Source organism: Anser anser (genome assembly GCF_964211835.1).
Source record: "Anser anser genome assembly, chromosome: 1".
NCBI classification, from domain to species: Eukaryota; Metazoa; Chordata; class Aves; order Anseriformes; family Anatidae; genus Anser; species Anser anser.
Window position 1 is genome coordinate 61,636,069 of NC_139720.1, and position 6,315 is coordinate 61,642,383.

The window sequence follows — 6,315 nt, forward strand, 5'->3', positions numbered from 1 at the left end:
GTTTAATTTTAAGCATATGCTCAAAGCCCACTGTCATCAATTAGGTTTAAGCTTGTGTCACACAAGTCCAGTCCAAACTTCCCCGAGTGGAAATGATGTACTGCACTGGGAGCCGGAGCGCTCTGCTGGGCGGATTTAAGCATGCGCTGAGACCTACACGTCTGCTTAAATGATCTGCCAAGCTGGGGGCACCGCACAGAATACTTAAACACAGAAGGATCACAGAAACACTTCACCACATTTATTCCCAAAGGGAAATTTAATTAAAACACGGAGTATCTAGCCACTTACAGTGATTCCGGCTACAAACAGCGGTAAGCCCTCGCCCCCTGAAACGCAGTCTCTCTAGTGGCTTGCCAGAGTTCCCAGAAAGTTTTTGGAAACATAACTTATGCGTTTGAATTTGGTCAGGAGCCATCTGCTTTCAGGGATCGGCAGGATCAGGAGTCTCGGTGCCTGGCAGGGTCCCCACACACAACTCTTTCGTCCACTTCCAAGCGAGGCGGCACCTTTCCCCGCTCGAGCTGCCCCCAACCATCGCTGCCTCTCGACACGCTCAAATGTCTGGGCCAGATTTTCAAGTGAGCTCAGAGCCAAGCTTTGCTGACTGCTTCTCCAAGAGCAGATTTTCTACCAGGCATAGTCTTCTGCATGGACATCGAACCAAGACAAGGCCCTTCCAAGCAAGGTCGGCACCTTGAACCGATCTGATTAGTTACTGCGATGCCTAACGAGGACCTGGGCACAGGAAAACACGGCTGCCAGTGTCTACAGACAGAGCCTAGCCCGCCACCAGAGATATACCGCCCAAACCAGATGTGCCGTGCGTGCTGGAAGGAACAAGACCTCCAAACAAACCTCCATCAGCACCAGCGAGACTGGTTTGCAGAGCCCAGACCTGCCATAGTTAGAGGACGACAAGTTAAAAACACAGCAATGCCCCTCCAGCTGCCCACGCAGCAGCACCTGCCTTACCGCTGCCGGCGCACAGCCCCAGCAGCAACACACAGATCCCGCCTCAGGAACGGCAGAGCCCAACAGCTAACTTACTGGTCTAGCGTCCTTCCTCCTGCCTTTCACTCTGCTCCCCCATCGCGCATCTTGAAACGAGCCGTGCCCCCTGCCCACGCTCCTACACGAGACCCCGCCAGCGGTGCACGCGAAGCCGGCTGCCTGGAGAACCCGGAGGGACGTGCGGGCCCATCTGCTGCAGGCTTTTCTCCGCGCGGGTCGGTGTTTTTATTTTAACTCCCTCTGCCTCGGGGCCCCTCTGTCTCTCGCCCCTCCCCGCTCCCTCTCTGCTCATGAGGACAGAGTTTCCATCCTGGCTCCGAGCCAGCACATGCACGGGCAAAGGCAGCGCTCGGGAAAAGCCATCTTCTGCTCCCTTTCACCGCACAAACACCGCCGGTTCCCAGCCCGGGAGGACCGACAAGGGCTTTTCCTGCAGCACAGAGGGCCGGGGGCCCGCTCGGGCTCAGCCTGGGCAGGCAGTCGCCTCCGCTCCCGGTCCCAGCCCTGGTTGTGCCCGGTGAGCGACCCGTGGCTCCGTCCGTCCATCCATCCATCCGCCCACGAGTTACTCATCGGACGGCTGACACAGATGTGTCTCACGTTCAGCATCCAGCCAGGACAGTGAATAACAGGACATAAAGAAGACAGGTAACGCTTGAGCCAAATTCTCACTGACGCGCATGACTTCGAAGAGCCCCCAGGCAAACCTGGCAGCATCCCAGCAGCGGGACAGTGACCTCACGCTACATGTAAAAGAAGGCCTCGGCGACGTACTAGCTCTTAACAAGTTTAATTAGGGAAAACCTTTAATCATCACTGTTACTATTGCCATCTGCCCTGCCAAATCCCAGGAATTAACATCACGCCAGCTTCAGCTGGTTTCCCTGATCTGGGGAGGTGAAGCAATACTGACACAGAAGGTGATTATATTAAAACTCACAGCGTTCATTCCAGCAGGACATAATTCTTTCAAACTTCTGTCTTCCCTACTACGCTTGACTTCCCCTCAGCTTTACTGTGGGATAGCAACATTTGCAGAAAACGCAGAAATAAGGTTATCGATACACATTATCTACACCGACAACCGCAGCGGTGATGGGTGGACTCACGCTGCACGGCTCAGAGCTGCTCAGAGCAGCCTCAGCACGGCAGGGACACGACCATCGGGAGAGCAGAGCCCCGAAGGTGTTGCACGGCAGACTCTGTGCCGTGGGTTCGCACCGAGCTCCTGGCTCGGCGGGCAAGTAACTATCTGTTGCTCTGCTCAGGAACCTGACTGGGGACTTTTGACATTCACCTCATCAGTCCTACACCTACAGACGCGGAATATATTGACCCATGAATATAGCCGGTGAAACGTGAAGGTTGGGAAAGACCTTGAATTGGACCAGCCTACTGGATCTCAAGTATTTACTTATTTAACATAGTGATGGCGCCTTTCAGTGCCATCCCACTAACAAAAACCTTCAACTGGCCCAAATTCAGGATCACACACAGCCCCTGCTGAAGCCAACTCTTCAAAAGCACGTCCTGAAGCCAGAAGCCTGGACTTCGGTCCCCTGGTAGGCTAGGCTGACCAAGGACTCTGGGAATAAAAGCAGTCCCATTTGCTCTTCGCTAAAGCCCAGGCTGAAACCACAGAGAAATGACATGCATGTTCACACATTTTAACCTTTGCTTTTATTTGCAGTAGTTTGTAAAGCTGTTTCGAGGTGAAAAACAGAAAAATCCCATAAGCAAGGTAAGCATGCTATTGTTTTCTTTTCCATTGTACCTCACAGATACAACCAAAAAAACACTGCCCCTTCTACAGCCTCATGTGGGTAAAGCAATGCCTACAGCTTGGTACCCTCGGATGCAATGTTATTTGAGCCATATTGAGATAAGACCACTCACTCATCTACTTTTAGAGCTCAAGTGCAACAAGGAATTTCCTCCTAGCTACATCCCACTCCCTTCTTCCCTGTGGAGTCTTCTCAGCCCTTAAGGAACTGCTATGCAAGTTAATTAAAAGTCTTATTTCAGCATTTCCTTCACAGTAGAGGCCTCTTCCAGCCAGCTCTTGGGATCCTGCCAACAGACATATCAGCCACTAGTACTTAAATCCTTCCGCTAAAAAATGCTTCCCTGAAGAGCTTATACCCCAGTTCTGGACGCCTAAGAGAGCCGATCATCAAACCAAACAGCTCCAACAAGAGCTTAAGAGCAGTTCTTCTCCGTTCTCACAAACCTAAGTGCCCTAAAGAGCCTTTGCTCCCCTTGGTCTGGCCCCCACTTAGAAAGGGGCGGCTTCTGCACAGGAAATAACGTCAGGTGCTACAAAGGGAAGAGAGCATGAACTGCTTTGGTTGATGCATTCAGAGTAGTCCAGAAGAACATGGCCCTCACCTGGCACTTCTGAAATGCCCAGCATCAACCCGTGTTTAATAGTCCGGCTCTGTTGCGTGAAAATCTGATTGGAGAATTTGTTAAACTTGGGGCAAGGATCACATTTGCCTCTGCGTTCCCAGAGCACCCAGCACAACTGATGTTTATTTACAGTCTGTATAAATTGGTTATTATGTCTGATATTCAAAATAATTCCGTCGCAAAGCTTCTACTGAATTTAGAGCACCTCTAAAAACCACAGCCTTGCAGTTGACATGGTCTTCTTTATCATCTCCTTGTCAAAATGAAAATTTCTGACACATCAATATGCCAGACACGGGAGAAAGACAACCACACCATAAGCACTTGACAAAGGATCTAAATGCCCTTCCTAGTTTTGGAGAACAGCGAGCATCACGTGGTTCCCTCTATAGACAAAATGTCCTAAAAGATTTCCCAAGGCAGCGAGCTAGAGACACTACCAAAAGCAGCACTTTAGGACACGCAACTTGCACTCGTCTACAAGGGGGATTGTGCACAGGGGACGTGCCAAAGGGCTACCCAAGCTCCAGCACGCAACCTTCTAACCCAGAGGCAAAGCGTGGTCCCAGCTGAGCTATAAATCTTCAGCCTGCTTTTTACATCCCGAATCTCTCCAGCACCCTTTGTTTTCAGTGCATTCTCTTCAGTTCCTCAATGAGGCACTGTATTATCCTGGGAAATCTTGTGGCTTTCCTCTCATTTCCATCCGTACAGTCATCAGTTTTGTCCAAGTCTATCCCAAGGTGGTAAATATCCGGTCTCACACGCTGAAGCACTGTTTGGATTACTTAAAAACAACAACAACCCAAATCCACAAACACTACCACGGTGACAACAATCCAGAACACAGCATAAGGGGGCGAGGAAACGCGTTCCTTCTCTCTGGCAGGACGCAGTAACGACTCCCTTTCTGGTGGTTCAGAAACGGGGCCAGCACGCTTTATAGGACTTCACTACCACACATCAAGAAATAACCGTTCAATAAGGTAACAGCCAATGCAGAAAACAGCTTTTTAATCCACCAGCAGCTCCCCTCCCAGCAATATCTGTACAGCCCTCGATAAAGCTCCAAGGCAATCCCTCTGCTCCTCTCTACCCTCCCAGCTGAGCTCCGAACAAGAGACACCTCTCTCTGACCACACAACTTGCTGCCCCATCCCGGAAATAAACTGCGCCCTACTAAAACACCAGCGCAGGATTAAGCGCCCCATGCTTGGGAGTTACCTGCTCCTGGGGGGATCGTGTGCAGCCCCGAGGCCTCACTCCCCAGGACAGCCTCCTCTCCAGCACCAAGCGCCAGGCTCCTCGGAGACTCGTGGGACCTCTGAAAGCATCCCCAACGCACCTCGCACACCTTGCCCCCCAGCTCGCACGCACGCCCTGAGACCAGGGCAGCGCACAGCTCCAAGTGCTGTGCCCTGCCCTTCCCAGCCGCTGTCCCCCCCAGACCCCGTGCCCAGCCCGTTAGCGCCCACCGCCCCGCTATCCCAGCGGGAACACGAGCAGACTGCGGGACAGGCGATAGTGCCACGGATGCCAAGCGGGACAACAGCAAATACCACCCCGTTAGGCTACGGGCTGCGCCCCAGTGCAGCCGCTCCCCTCCAAGGGGGGCACAGCGAGAGAAAAGCAGGCTGTCCTGGGCGGAGAGAGAGCCCAGAGGACGGAGGGGATCGGGACTCTGCTCAGGTACGGGGCGTGCTGCCCTCGCTCAGCCGAGCGGGAGCCGGGTCTCCCCCACCACAGGCTCCGCCGACGCCTGCCCCTCGCCTCCCCAGCCCCAGCCGCGGCCGGGCAGAGCCCCCCGGGAGCCCCGCACCGCTGCCCAGCCGGGGCAGCCGCTAAGATGGAGGAGGGCTCCGGCCTGCCGGGGGGCGAGGCAGAACCCCCCGAAGCCCACCGCCGCCCGGCCGCCCCCAGCCCCCTACCTTCCTCGGCGGCGGCGGGGGGCCGCGCCCCGGCATGGCGGCGGCGCCCGGCGCCCTGCTGGCGGCCTGCGGACGCGCGGCTGGGGGCTCCCCGCCATGCAGCGCCGAGCCGCTGCCGCTGCCCCCCCCCCGGCGGCACCAGCCCCGGCCCCGGCCCCGGCCCCGCGGCCGCCCGCCCTCCGCCGGCAGCACCGCCCCGGCCCGCCCCCGCCCCCGGGCCCGCGCCGCCGCTCTGAGGGGAGGCGGCCGGGAGAGCCCCGCAGCCCAGTGACGGCCCCAGCGCTCCAGCAACTTTTAAACGCTGCAGGAGGGTTCCTTCAGCTCACGGGTGCTTCACCGGGAAGCAGGCAGTCAGCGAAGCCTCAGCCCTGCCCAGCAGTTCCCACAAGTAGATCTGTTCACCTGCACGGGGCTGTGATGCAGCTGCCTGGCGGCACGCAGTTGTGCTTGCTCTGCTCGGAGCCACACGCTACAGCGAGGGAGGGATCTGGGCTGGGAAGTGAATTGAGTTTTCCTACAGGTTCTCAGTTCCCACAGTACATTAAAACTGATGGACAGAGGATTTTTTTCCTCTGAGTGGTAGCGAGCAGTTACTAACATACATCCAAAACTGGGAACCAACTGAACTCCATCTTCAAAATGCCACAGCTTCCAGTCCAAAGCCTCCCTGCGTAAGACAGCAGCTCTTTGGTGAACAGCTGTGATCCCAAGGCAAGTTTCAGCATCACCTTTGTGACAGATCTCCCCTAAAACACTCATTGACGGGTTACTGTCACTTACACGAGAGTTCCCCAAACAGAAAAAGATGATTTCATCATCAGCTGTATCCTTGGCAGCAGGTTCATTAGTTTTGGTTTATAAAAGGCACATGTCCTTTGTTAGGGAAATGAGCAATCCTGTGTAACCATGTCATTATGCACAAGGTTAATGCGTTGCCATCTGACTCGGGAATAAGTAAGGCCCA

The 6,315-nt window shown here is 54.8% G+C and overlaps 1 protein-coding gene across 2 annotated transcripts in view; it reads right to left on the reverse strand.

Moving 5' to 3' along the window:
• Positions 1-5,488, reverse strand: part of DENND2A (DENN domain containing 2A) — a 58,480-nt gene extending 52,992 nt beyond the window's left edge. The window contains exon 1 of one of the 2 annotated variants that reach the window (XM_083851973.1): positions 5,352-5,488. The gene's annotated coding sequence lies outside the window, so the exon portion shown is untranslated. Of the gene's footprint in view, positions 1-1,050; positions 4,592-5,351 lie in introns of those variants that run through there. The other variant, XM_083851974.1, reaches the window with a different exon arrangement.
• Between the last annotated feature and the right edge of the window lie 827 nt (positions 5,489-6,315).